The following is a 14,490-nucleotide window of genomic DNA, read 5'->3' on the forward strand; positions in this document are numbered from 1 at the left end:
ACTTAATATTTCTGAATTTAAAGGAAAATTAGAAATTAGAAAAGAAGTCTCTTTACTTCTGTTTTCTTACAAATAAATAAATACGTATTTGAGGAATTGACATGGACTGGAATACTTCTCCAAAACCTCTGTAAATTCTTAATGTGCCAAATGGCACCTGATTCTAAGTGAAAAAAAATATTATTTCTCTTCCTAGGGAAAGAGAAAGGGAGAAAGGTAGAGAAGAGATTTATGTTTATCAGCTGAAGGATATTTCTAACACCCACCGAGTAATGAAAAGAGGTACCAATTCTATAATCTCATGGAGGCCATTTAAAAAAATAGTTATAATATATGAATACTAGACTATTTTAGGAAAAAATGGAATTAATCATAACTGACAGTTTTTTAGAGGATGATTTCCACAAATAGATTAAATTATATAAATATATATTATAGAGTTATAATTTAATAGTTTATTACAAGGAAAACTGTAGATAATACTAGTACTACATATTGTATGTAATTTTATGCATTACATTTTAGAGAGCAATGAAAGCATCTTGCAGTAGTTTGGAGTAAAAAATATTGAAAGTGATGGGGCATATTTTAATAATTTCAAAATACATTTGAGAATACTTTTTCAAAATAAAAACAGATGTGCTGATATCAATTTAATTCCAATTATACATGAAAATCACTGAACAAAGTCATCTATTAACAGTATTAGTTCTCAGTTTCAAGTTGGGAATACAATATATACCTTCACCTTGCAAACAGTCTATCTAGTAGATATTGTTGTTTGTACTGTAATAACCAACATTTCTTTCTGTGGGTGATAAAATGATTCTTTTTAAGTCAAGTATAATTTTCTTTCTATGTAATGTGATTTTGTCAGGAGGCCTTATTTATTAGTTAATTGAGGAAACAAGGTGCTAGTTCTATTAGTGTCACTGATTTGATTCCATATTATTTAAATCTATTCCTAGATGGCATTAAAGGGTAGCTTTGTGTACCCTTTATGAAATGCATCGAGGCTTTTTTTAAAACATATAATTTTAAGAATTTTAAACTCATAAATTACAAATAAATAAATTCTATAAGATTATATTTGATTTCAGCTACTGATTCATTTTGATAAGAACATTATAAGCCTTACCATTTGCTATCTTGTTACTGAATAATTAAGCTTCAGCAATGCTACTTCTATCACTCAAAAAATCATTATATAGTTATTATTTATTTATTTTTTTTTTTGGCATTTATTAGTTTCACTCATGCATGACTCTGATCCTATTTGGGAGTCTCTTGGCAAAGATTTTACAGATCAGGGAACTGAAGCAAACAGGGTTAAGTGATTACACTGTTAGTAAGCAGCTGAGATAGGATTTGAACTCAGTAATATGAGTCTTTCTGATTCCAGGTCCAGGTCCACTATTGCACTTAGCTGTTTCATTAATGAGTTTACATTCAGGTTTATGAAAAATCTACATATATCCTGAATGACCGCAAGGCATAATAACTATGTACTAAATAGTAGCACCAAAATCAGCAAAGTTAAACAAACTTTTCACTAAGTCAATTCATTAAATCAATATAAAATTCTAAAATAATTAAAATCACTATTGAAAAAGCTCAGCCTGTAGAAAATTCTCTGAAACAAAATTTTATTACATTGACTCTTTAAATTTCACTTGGACTTTGAATATATCATAGTCCTAAAGTTTAGTTTGGAGAAGAAGAATATGATTTTATGTAAACATAGAACCAGAGTTATTCTTTAGATTGAGTTGGAGAATAATTACATTTCTATTTCATTCATTTGCCTAAAAATTTTCATGTCTTAAAGTAGATCAAGAGTGATAGGTAGCAGACATATACAAAACTGACAAAGTTTGGAATACTAAGTTGAAAAACTGTAAGAAATTCAAATAGAGGATTGTCTAAAAAATATAAGTGAAAAGGAGAATATGATGTTTTAGTAACTCTACACATTCCCACTTCTGCTCTCCCAAATTATCTTTTGCTTGTAGGATTATGTCAATATAACACTAATGAATGCAATTCAACACTAAACATAATTTTCTCTTAAAGTATTTGAATGTTTGAAAGAGAAATAGGACTAGTTATGAGGAATGAAGTTGATGCTGGAAACTGTCCTTAAATATTATTTCAGGAAAGAAGAGTCTGCTGTAGTCTAAGCAAGAACTTTCTTGGTGTCAGCTATGTACAGGCTTCCTTGCTTATACTTCTTTCAATATAGTCTGATTGGGTTAGTCACCACTGGCGCCATACACCCTTACCAACCTTTATAATTTCAAGTCTAAAACTCATGTTCAGCATAGCATTGGATTTCCTCCCCTAGGGATAGGACAGAGAGTAATACTGTGATTTCATTGATAAAGGGAAAGCTCTTTTACCAGTCCCTGTCAGCAACTTCTATATAACTTATAAGGTTGGAGAATGATAAACTACTGAAAAGTTAAATTAAATGATTTGCCTAGTCATTCTCTCTCTCTCTCTCTCTCTCTCTCTCTCTCTCTCTCTCTCTCTCTCTCTCTCTCTATATATATATATATATATATATATATATATATATATATATATATATATATATATATATACCCCATTTTTATAATTTGGAAAGGGGAAATCTTTATTTACCTCATAATATGCTAAATGCAATTTTATAAAGTAAATAAAATGCTGACAGTTTGATTTACCTAAGAAGCAATAAAATAAATTCCTTGGCCTGATTTTCCCTTTCCTGTTTGTTCTTCAGGGCATAACAATGTGCATTCTTAAGACACATTAGGGAATAAAAACTTCCATCTGCTACTCCTCAAAGAAAGAGTTGAATTCTCCTACTCTTTAAGAAAGACTTTTTCCTTGTTTATGCCACCTGGACCTATAATCAGCAATAAGAAAATAAAGCATATTCTCGTTGATCAGAGGTAGAATAAAAAGGGCCAAGATTTGAGCTTGCAAAACACAGGACATAATACAAGTGAAGTCAAGTTGAAAACAGTTCACTGCATGGAAAATCACCTTCAAAGATATTACATTATTTCTAATTTCCTAGGATTTATGTTTAGTTTTCCTCTGTAATTTGAATTTAATTTCAACTTGATAGGTATATATTAATCTTTCCTTTATGTGCAATAAGTACTTAATGATTGTTGATCACAGTGCATTCATTTGTGTACCAGAAGCTTTGCATTAATAACTTCTATAATTTTTCACTAATTAAAAGTCACTGCTTATTTGTAGAAATTATTATCTTAAAGAAAGAAATATTACAATATTATAAGGCAGAATAGTTTTGATTGTTACTTTTAGCAGTGACAGGGGTAGGATGGATGAACGGAGAGAAGGGAAGTGGTAATTTTCCTTCAAAGTAATATGATATGAATGACAGAAGAGTAAAGATACCATTTCAGTCAGAAAATTGCAATAAGCATAATATCTTGTTAAGAATATTAAGGTAGAATCATCATACTAGGAACAGATAAAAGGTTCAGTAAAATATTTCAGATTCAGTCACTAGGTTTCATTGTACCCATCTGCTCCCAGTGAATATAATTGGTAACTTGATTCCTTGACCTTTAGCTGTCATTTTGGACCATTTTTAAATTAGGGTCCCAAAGTTAATTTGATTGGAACAAAAAATAAAATTGTTTTTAGTAAAATTACTTTTTAAAATAATTGAAGCAATTAAAAATAATGCAATTAATTTTAAAGTATACACACACACACATATATATACACACATACATACACATATTCAGACTTAACGAGCTGTTGTATATTCTACTAATCCAGTCGATGTAGTTATTTAATATTAGAAGTGCTTAAAAGCAACTAATGTTTAACTCCATTAAGGCTTACATAACTAGAAGGATTGATGAACTTTTTACTTATTTTATGCATGAACCACTACCTCTCATTAATTATTTTCATGGTTCCACGTGACACTAAAATTATACTTACAAGTTACAATTTCACCAATAGTATGTAGCATGATAGAGAAACTTAATAAGTACAAGTATTTCAAGTATTTTTCCTAATTAAAATTTTTATGTCTCATTTCTTTTATGGTGTAGATATTAATTGTTACATGTAGTAGAGGAGAGATTCATCCCCTAGTAAGATAAGTTTTTTTTGTTTTTTTGTTTGCTTTGTTTTGTTTTTACTGTTTTAAAACTGGTATATGCTTGGGATATTTAGAATAATGACAGGATTCCTTGGATAAAAAAGAAATGGGATGAAACAAGGCAGTATAATTTCTCCAAGTTTTTAGTTTGCTGCTCTATTGTCTGAAATTTGTGTAATGGGAAAAAGAAAGTGATTAGACAGGTGTTCCTTCAGCCTGTGGGATCAAATTTCTTGAAATATTTATATAGTGAACAGCCAGATGTACACAACATAACCTTATAATCCCATTTCACAGCTTTTTCAAATACTGGGGAGCTCAATAAATAGGAAGCCGATTATATTGGCAGCATAACTCCATTAATAGGATTCAGATAGGCCTTTTTGACAAGCCATTGCAGTTAATATGATGCAGTATATTAGATTGACAGGGGAAAATACATGATAGAATCCATCTGCAGGCTAATTGATGGGGAGGCTCTTTCAAAAGGTTTTTAATGTAATTTTTATTGACAATATTGTGTCAATAAGTACAAACCTTTGGTGGATGATGTAAATGTATCTGATACTCTGCCACTACTACTATGTGAGAATGAAGGGGTTATTGTTGAGTATGCCAGATTTCATTTTCATTTTGCTATATGGCACAAAAGCCTATATACATGATCTTCACCAATGTACAATCTTAGTAGCATCTCAAATACAAAGGTTTCCTGGAATTTGACATGTGAAAATTATTTTCAATGTGATCATCAGTTTTTTTAAATGAATAGAGGTAATTCAAAGTAACATAATAATGTGTCATGATTTTCATTATATTTATTTATTGGCTTTGCAATAAAATTCAGAACTATTGTTAGGCTTTCAATAAGAGTTAATGTTGCACTATATGGCACTGGAGGTACTTTTGAATATGAGAAGTGTTTTGATGATTTAAGAATAGCAGAATCAAGGATACACAAATCAGATTAAATAAGGTAAATTTTTTTGTCTATTAGATTCTTTGCAGCAAGTATTTAACATTTTCACTTATTTGAATTTATTGGAATAAACTTTTAGGAATTAGAGAAGAGAAAAGGGGAGGGTGATCATTCTTTTTCAAAATGCAAGGCAATATGGTGAAATAATTTTGGTTGAAAAGATATAGAATAAAGCAGATTATTCTGCACTATTAACTACTACATTTGTCATTAGTTTTCTTTCAGGAATGTTTATTAAATTTCTATTTAGATAGAATTAATTCAAAAATTGGATAGTAAATAGAGGACAGATATCAGAATTACCCATTGATAATATCATCAATGATTGTTAATCAAATGGAGATCAAATGGGAAAATGAGCTATAGGACTACAGACATGTTAGAATATCAGTGATATTTCAGAGATATTGCCAGGCTTGAAAACTCTCTGCTTCTGCTACTTTTAATTGAGGTTTTGTTCTCAGATACTGTGTAACTCTATAGCATTGTCTTTTGCTTCCTTGTTTTGTTTTGTTTTGTTTTGTTTTCAAAGATTTTGGAGTGATTTGTCATTTCTTTCTGTAACTCAATTCACAGATGAGGAAACTGAGACAAATAGGGTTAAATGATTTGCCCAGGATCACACAGCTAAGAAGAATTTGAGTCTGGATTTGAACAAAAAGATCAGTGTTCCTGACTTCAGGTCCAGTACTCTATCCATTGCACCAGAAAATCTTCTTGTTATTTTTAAAATTTTAATGGTTATAAAAAGTCAGCAGTAAGGTCATAACCTTCATGGGGAGAATATGCTTCTGTACTGTAATCTGCTCCTTCAAGGTTAGTTATTCTTCTCCTAAGTCTTAGTCATTTGTTTTGGTTTGTCTTTTTTTTTTTTTTTTTTGAAACTCCATATTCTTATTATAAAATTATTATAAAATTATATTTCTCTATGACAAAAACAAAAACAAAAAACAAACAAACCAAAACAATATGCAAAATTTCATCATATTTTGCATCCAAAGGAAGCTGCTATTTATTTTTAGTAAGTTATACTTAATAGAATTTAGATTTGGAGAAATTGGTAAATAACATTATGTGATAACTTAATTTTTGTAGTTTAGTTATTGTTCAATGGTTTTAGTTGTTTCCACTCTTTGTGACTCCATTTGGAGTTTTCTTGGCAAAGATACTAGAGTGGTTTGCCATTTCTTTTTCCAGATTATTTTATACATGAGGAACTGAGATAAACAAGTTTAAGTGGCCTATTTAGAGTCACACAGCTAGGAAGTGTCTAAGGGCAGATTTAAATTTAGGAAGATGATTTTTTTTTTTTTTTTTTACTTCCAGACCTAAGGCTCTCTTAACTGTTCTACTCAATGTCCAATTTAATCTTTAGGGTCTTAAAATTCAGGCCTCCATTATAGACAAAACAATTTTCCAAAGGAAAGAAATAACAAAGAAATTTGCTTCCTGTCACCTTAATTTGTGACCCTATATAATCCTTTGTTTTTATGTGTTTAGCATTATCTGCATAAACAGACTGGGCTGCCATCAGAAAAAAAAAATGGAGAGGATACAAAGAAGATAAAATAGATAATGGTCTGTGAAGCTCAGAGATTTGCCGATTAAAAAAATAATAATGAAATGCTTCCAAAGCTAAATTCTCCCATAAGATAGTTGGGCTTTTTGTTGATATCTAGACTAGACTTAAGAAAGAGAACCACTAAGCAATGAGGAAAGCATGTAGGGTGACTGAGAAACAATAGTAAAGCAATACTATAATAAAGAATAACTATTTAGTTCCATAAGGGATCTTAGAGAGGATCTTAATCTTATATTTTCATTTTACATATGAAAAAATGTTATTGCTAAAGGGAAAATGATTTAGTCAAAGTCACAATTGACTAATGATAGAACTAAGATTTTAATCAATTTCTTTTAACTTCAAATCTAATGTTTCCATTAGAAAAGTAAAGTACACTTATTTCATTATTTATAGGAGTTTATTAAATTCTAGAGCTTTGGGAAATACAGGATTTTATAATATTTTAGGGGATGGTTAATTGGTGTACATCAGTTATAGAAGATGTGGTTTTAAGATGTGTTATCAAATATGACACTGTATACACAGCACTTTGTAAATAAATCTTAAGGCATTATGTGAATGCTATTATAGTTATTGTTAATGTCTTTGACCTGTATTATAAGTTTGTAGGGTTCAAAAGTGAGTCTGTTTAGCCTTATTGGGTCCAAAGCTGTGATGGGAAATTAATTTAGTTCCCAGAATAAAAAAATGAATTCCAAACATTTATTAAAAGATAATTTAGCATAATGGATTGAGTATTGTACTTAGAGTCAGAAAGACTTACATTGGAATCCAACCAGTTACTTACTACTTGTGTGATTATATGAGTCATTTAGCTACTGTGGGCCTCAATTTTCTCACCTGTTAGTTGAAAGTACTAATTGCAGACACCTCAGAAGGTTATTTTAAAGATCAAATGAGATAATATATACAAAGAGCTTTGGAAACCATAAAGTATAGTATAAATAAGATCTACCCCAGGTATCATCCTTATTCCATAATTTTATGGCAGTCTTCAAATGTACCCTACACATGTCACTCTATCTACTGAATTTTAGAAATAAAATACTACTGTAGGAAGTCCTGATGGGAGGCTACTTTTGGCTTGAAATGGGTTTTGTAGTAAGTGTAGATTTCCCAAGCTATAAAGAGGTTTATAAACCTTGTTCAGAGCAATGATGTCCTAGAAGATCCCTGAGCTGATACATATATATATATATATATATATATATATATATATATATGATATTTTTAAAACTAAACTAATGAACTCAGCATGTTCTCTGCTCTTGTTCCTTCTTTCAAAGACTCGCAAAGAAGGCTGTGGCTGTGGTAGCCTTGGAATTAGAACATATAAGCTGACCTAAATATCTTGAATGAATTTGTTTTATTCTCTCAATATACACTTTTAACCCAGAGTATGGGCAAGTTTCTTAGAATGAGGATAATATTAAACAAAAATCACAATGAAAAACTGGGTCATATACAAGTGTGAAATATTCCTTGTGTCACCTGCTGAGCCTGTGGGTATTTAAATGTCATAGTGATACTATGCTGTGAAAATAGTTGGGACAACAGAGGAAAGATCAACATGTACATTTTGTAGGAGTGAGGCCATTTTCTAGATCACACCAAAATGATGTCTCTCTGGACAAGACTGGTCACTGAAAGTGTTTTTAAAATATACTCTATTGTAAATACTAATACATCAGTACACTTGAAAAAATAAATGAATAATTGAATCTTTTTATATCTATCTCTTTATTATATATCTATATTTACCTATAATCCTAGAATTGTTTTTTCCCCTAAACTGTAAACTGGTTTAGGTTTCCATGTAGACAAAGTGTTAATTAATCATTTATTTATAATATATTCCTTAATAGAAAGCTAGTTGTGGATTTCACATCTAAGATTATGGAATAGAATTAAAAGTTGTATGATAAGGCATTTAGCAGAAGCAGTCTTTTCAAGAAATCTATCTCCTTTTAAAAATCTTCATTTTTCTTTTTAGAAAAAAATGTATCATGTAGATTATAAACCATTTCTAACAAAATCAAGACCATTGTCTGTTCTTTCAAAACTAGATTTGGAAGGATATAGGTCTATTGTTTTGTAAATTGATTGCCATTATATAAGATCACTCATTTCACAAGAGCAGAAAAACACTTAGAATTAAGGTCTTCAGGAAAAGAAAGAAGTAGAAAATGCTTGAATTACATATAAGTGACAGTCTGATAAAGAGGAGAGATAGTTCATTTTATTTTCTACTAATGTTTAATTCAATAGACGTTAAAGTTGGTAAAGACATTTTATTTCATTTTAATTTCAGGTAAAAACACCTAATAAAATAGACTTTCATTGACATACATTTTGAAGCTTTTATTCTTATCATTCAGAGGGAAGAAATGATGATTTTAGTAGGCTAAATACTCAGATACGACCAGTATTTATGTTTTTAATTTCATGGTTATGTGTTTCTTTATGACAACTATTTCCCACAACAATTTATCCAAATATTTGCATTTAATATTTTTTTCAAATTTCTATAATTATCAAATATCTAAATTTTCCCCATTTCTCCCCTACATTTCCCCTTACATTTACCCCCTACATTAGAACCCATAAGAGATGGAATACTTTAAATTTTATATTTCAGTTTTTTATTAGGATCTATAAATTATTCCAGCAAGTTTACTAAAGCTTTTGGCTAAAATTTAGCTTTATTAAGGACATTTTGGAGGCCTACATTTAGCTCTTCAGATTTGTTGTCAGAATTCACTCAAATGACCTATAATTTGTTTTAAGTATCTGCTGAAGGTTGTAAATATCTTCCTAGGCAAATCATCAACTAGCAGAAATACTTTCATCCCTCTATATCCAGAAAACACTCAGTTATCAGTCATTTAATAATCAAAAAAGCATTTATTAAGCTCTTTGTGCCAAACAATACTGTGCACATAGATATAAATGGAGTCCCTTCCTACCTCTTCCCAAAGTCTCTGCTTTCAAGGAGCGTATATTTTGATTAAGGAGATAACATTACATATTTGATATAGAGCATATTAAGTTAATCTGAAAGAGGAAGGCCTTAACAATTGGGGCAGAATGGATCAATGCAGAAGGCAGGACCTGAGATGACAAAAGAGAAAAAAACCAAATAAATTATGTTTTAAAATAGCAAATTTGTTTATTAATATATTAACAAATAAAATATTATTAATAAATATTAAATGTTTATTAAAATAAAAATAAAAAATGAAATACATGCTAAGATAGTTTTCAACATTTACCTTTACAAAACCTTTTCCAGATTTTTCTCCCTCCTTTCCCCCATCCCCTCCCCTAGATAGTAAGTAATTCAATACAGATTAAACATGTGCAATTCTTTTAAAGATATTTCTGCATTTATTATACTGCACAACAAAAATTAGATCAAAAAAGAGAAAAATGAGAAAAAAAGCAAGCCAACAACAAAAAAAAGGTGAAAATACTAAATTGTGATACATTTTTAGTCTCCATTTCTTTCTGGATGCAGATGACTCTCTCCATCACAATACATAAACTATTAAACAGGAAGCTCAGCTCTATCCCATTTTATTATTGAATTTTTCTATTCCTTTTCTTTTGGGAAGATAAATTTGTTGATTTACTTTTGATGTTGGTACCTTATACACAATATACACAAAATATGTATTGAAAAAATAAATACATTAATAAACACTAATTGAAATAATTTAATTTATACTATTTAACATGTATTTACTTAAACAATTATGTAATTTAAATTATTTCGAGTTCAGATAAATGATAGACAGATAGACAGACAAATTGATAGATAATGAATCAGCATGCCATAGGGGATAGGGATCTTACCTTGGAGCAAGGAAAGAAGGAAGGAATGAGAAAAAGAAAGAAGAAAGCAAAAACCAATCATTTATTAGGTTTCTACTATGTGCTAAGCATTGAACAGACATCTCATTTGATCCTCATTACAATTCTATGAAGCTTAATTTTCTCTATTTTACAGTTGAGGAAGCTGAAGCAGACAAAGATTAAAAGATTTACCCAAGGTCACACATCTAGGAAGTGCCCCAGGCCAGACTGATCTCAGGTTTTTCTGACCCCAGGCTTTGCTTTCTATTTACTGCAACACCTAGCTGCTCCAGTTTTAGGTTTAAGTTCAGTCTCTGACAGATAATAATTATGATCCTGGACTAGTCAGCTACTTTGTACTCTAATTAGCTGACCACTCTTCATTGATAGAGGAGTTTCTTAAAGCAATGAAGATGTATCCATCTATCTATTCATAATGTATCTATTCATCCATCCATCCATTTATCTATCTATCTATCTATCTATCTATCTATCTATCTATCTATCTGTCTAAATGTTTATTGAATATCAATAGTTATGCACACAATTTTATTTTATCTTAACAAAAGATCATTTTAGGTTACAATTGTGATTTTTTTTTTGAAAAGTATCAATTTTTTTTTAATGGAAACACAAACCATCTTAGACTTTCACTAAAAATAAAAACATAACAATTATTTTTCCTCAATAATTTTGAAATCACTTTTCATCTTTGCAACATGTTTCCAATCATCATAGGGACGGTTATTAGGTAGTTTTCAGTGGTCTTCAGTGAGGGTGATCACTGTTGGCCATTTTTTAAATTAAATAATGGCATGGCAGCAGATATTAAAAAAAAACTCTGGCAAATTTTTCTGTTGTGAATTGGCTTTGAGATGGACAACTTTAGGAAAATGTTTTAATCCTTACAGTTTTCCTTCAAAATTAGGCTTAATAATTCACAGAATAACAGAAATACAAATTGGAAAGAGACTAAGGAGATCCTCTAGTCCTATTCATATCTAAACATGAGTCCAGTATGTTAAATTCCCAATAAATAGACATCCAGCTTTTGCATGCAGTCTTTTAGTCAAGGGAACTGGTCACATCCTGAAGCAGTTCACTATACTATAGATGATTCATTGTTAGAATTATCCTTGAATCTAAAGATTTTCTGGTAAATATTTAACAATTGGTTCTGGGAGGAGAAAGATGTACACCTTTAAAAATTTAATCTGCATCATTAATATTTTCTTTGCCACTTTCTTAAGGCTAAACAACCAATAAAATAATAAATTAATTCATGATTGTAGCATTTACTGATTTCCAAGGTATAAATGCTCATAACTGAAGGACACCTTTACTTGGATCAATCCTTAATCTGTTTCTCTGAAATTTTCCACTTTTATTCCTATTTCTTCCCTATGGTGCTACAAAGGACAAATCTATTCTCTATGATAGCCCTTCAAACATTTATGAAGATAGCTCTTATGTAACTCCACCTTTCCTATTAAAAAGTTCCTCTAAAGTCATAATCTCTAGGCCTTATATTATCCTGGTCACCCCCTTTCTAAATACTGTCCATCTATTAGTGTCCTTGTTCTTCACAAAAATCTGAGACTGTGAATTTAACAACAAAACCCTATATATTCAATGGGATTAGGGTAGTATGCACTAGGACTATCACATCCTTTATATTGGATATTATTTCTTTCCTACCAAATGTGTTTTACATTAGTTATTTCTTTGTTTTGGGGTGGTAAATCATATCTTTAACTTTAGGTACTTGCAATCAATTAAAACCCAAAACCTTTTTTCCAAGCAAATTGTTCTTTAATTATATCCCCTATATTAAGTTTGTGAAGTTCCCCCTATCCATTCCCTCTCTAAGCACAATGCTTTATACTTTATCTTACTAAATTACATTTCAATAGGTTCAGCTTAAACTTCTAGCCTTTCATGATCTTTCAAAATCCCAGACTCTGTTATACTACATTTTAGATATTTCTCCTAGATTTTTGTCATCCACATATTTGAAAAGTATGTCATCTTTTTATTTAAGATAGTGATAAAAGTGTTAAATAGCATAGATTCAAGAAAAATATACTTGAAGCACTCCACTAGAAACTTAATTTCAATTTTAAATAGAACAGTTAATTGATAAATGTTACTTTTGTTCTTTTAACAAGTTTTAAAAAATCTACTTTATTGTTCTGAGGCAGGTAGGTAGTAGTGCAGTGGATAGAGCACAGATGTGGAGTTAGGAAGTGTCATTTTCCTGTGTTCAAATCTGACCTCAGATACTAGCTGTGTCACTTAACCCTGCTTGTCCCAGTTCCTCATCTGTAAAATGATCTGGAGAAGGAAATGGTAAACTACTCCAGTATCTTTACTAAGAAAACTCCAAGTAAGGTCATGGAAATTCAGACATGATTAAAATGACTGAACAATAAAAAAAAAAAAAAAAAAAAAAGTTTTCTTTTCTTGCTAAAAGAATTCAAAGAAGCTGACTGTGGCCCACAACAATCGTTGGCATTATAGTAAAATGAAAACATTTGACAGAATAAATAAAAATACAACAAAACATAGATAATATTAATACATGGTTTTCTAAGTCAAGATATACTTTCTGCAGTCCTCTTGTACAATTTAGTTGCCCCCTTTTCTATATGAGTTTGATCCTGATGTTCTGGACACCTCTTAAAGGATTATGCCACATTTTAGGATCATGCCACACTTTCACATCATCCTTTGTTAACTGCTCTTGTTTATATATTGCCATATATGCATATTATTTTTTAAAAATACAGTTTCATTGATATATTTGGTTTTTGTATCACCTGTGTTTCCTGTCTCTCAGTAGTAATCCTTTTCTGGGAGGAGGTTTCTTTTCTCTGTGAATCTTTTTCTCTGTCCTCTTCACTTGCGAATCCGGACTTCTTCTCTTTGATCCAATCCAGAACTGACTTGCCAGATTCTAACTTCTTCTTTTGTCCTCCCAGAGAATGGGCTTGGAATAACTCAGGGGCTTGTGGGAGAAATACTTCAATCAACGAACTTGTTCCTCTTAAACATGCAAGCTCCTCCCCAGAAGTTCAAAGAGGTAAAACTCCCCTTCAAAGGCCAGAACTAGAGAATTGTTAAGTACCGACTTAGCACTTAGTAAGAACCTAATATCTCATTATCTCATTAGCACTTAGTAAGAACCTAACAATTTCCCAGTATGTTCTTCCAATCTGACCTTGCCAAAGATCAGAATATATTTCTTGTAACAAGGATAAAAAGGTTTGGCAAAGTTACTCAATACATTGAAAAGGTAAAATTGTGTATATATATATATATATATATATATATATATATATATATATATATATATATATATATATATATATATATATATATATATATATATATATATATATATATATATATATATATATATATATATATATATATATATATGTACATATATATTTAAAAGGGCCTATCATTAAGTTACTATTACCTTAAAATTGTTCTCTTTAAACAGCTCAATGCTTCAGTCTTTTCTTGAAAGGGAAGAATTTGATTCTTGGGAAATTACTACTTTTCTGGGATGACTTTTTGCTTTGGATTTTATGCAATAGAATAATAACCATCTTTTCTCTGAACCATTTGAAATTTGCTCTTACAAATCTATGGTAAGACAATACTCAGCCTTTTTTACCCCCTCTTCTATCACAAAAACAGTGGTCACTGTTTTCAATCAGCAGATTGTTATTATTTCTACTTCAGTGAATTCTTTTTTGATGGTAAGATTCAAATGCACACTATCCCTTTTAATATCTTCTTTCATCTTTTAAAAAATGAAATTATCATTAAAATATACCCATATGTTTCTAGATATAAACACAAGTAAAATTTCCTTTATATCATGAATTCATCTAAATCTTGTAATCTGCTTCTTAATTCGTTTATTTC

At 30.2% G+C, this 14,490-nt stretch overlaps 1 protein-coding gene and 1 long non-coding RNA gene across 5 annotated transcripts in view; one reads left to right on the top strand and one right to left on the bottom strand.

The window, feature by feature from the left end:
• PCDH17 (protocadherin 17) overlaps window positions 1-14,490 on the top strand; it is a 119,318-nt gene that overhangs the window by 15,983 nt on the left and 88,845 nt on the right. The gene's annotated exons all lie outside the window — the stretch shown is intronic.
• The window catches only part of LOC141560658 (uncharacterized), a 140,781-nt gene continuing 135,711 nt past the window's right edge, over window positions 9,421-14,490 (bottom strand). Inside the window, exons 3-4 of the long non-coding RNA XR_012487772.1 lie at window positions 13,371-13,558; window positions 9,421-9,807 (exon numbers count right to left, since the gene is read on the bottom strand). This is a non-coding gene — a long non-coding RNA (uncharacterized LOC141560658). The remainder of the gene's footprint in view (window positions 9,808-13,370; window positions 13,559-14,490) is intronic.

The sequence above is a fragment of the Sminthopsis crassicaudata genome, chromosome 3 (genome assembly GCF_048593235.1).
Source record: "Sminthopsis crassicaudata isolate SCR6 chromosome 3, ASM4859323v1, whole genome shotgun sequence".
NCBI lineage: Eukaryota > Metazoa > Chordata > Mammalia > Dasyuromorphia > Dasyuridae > Sminthopsis > Sminthopsis crassicaudata.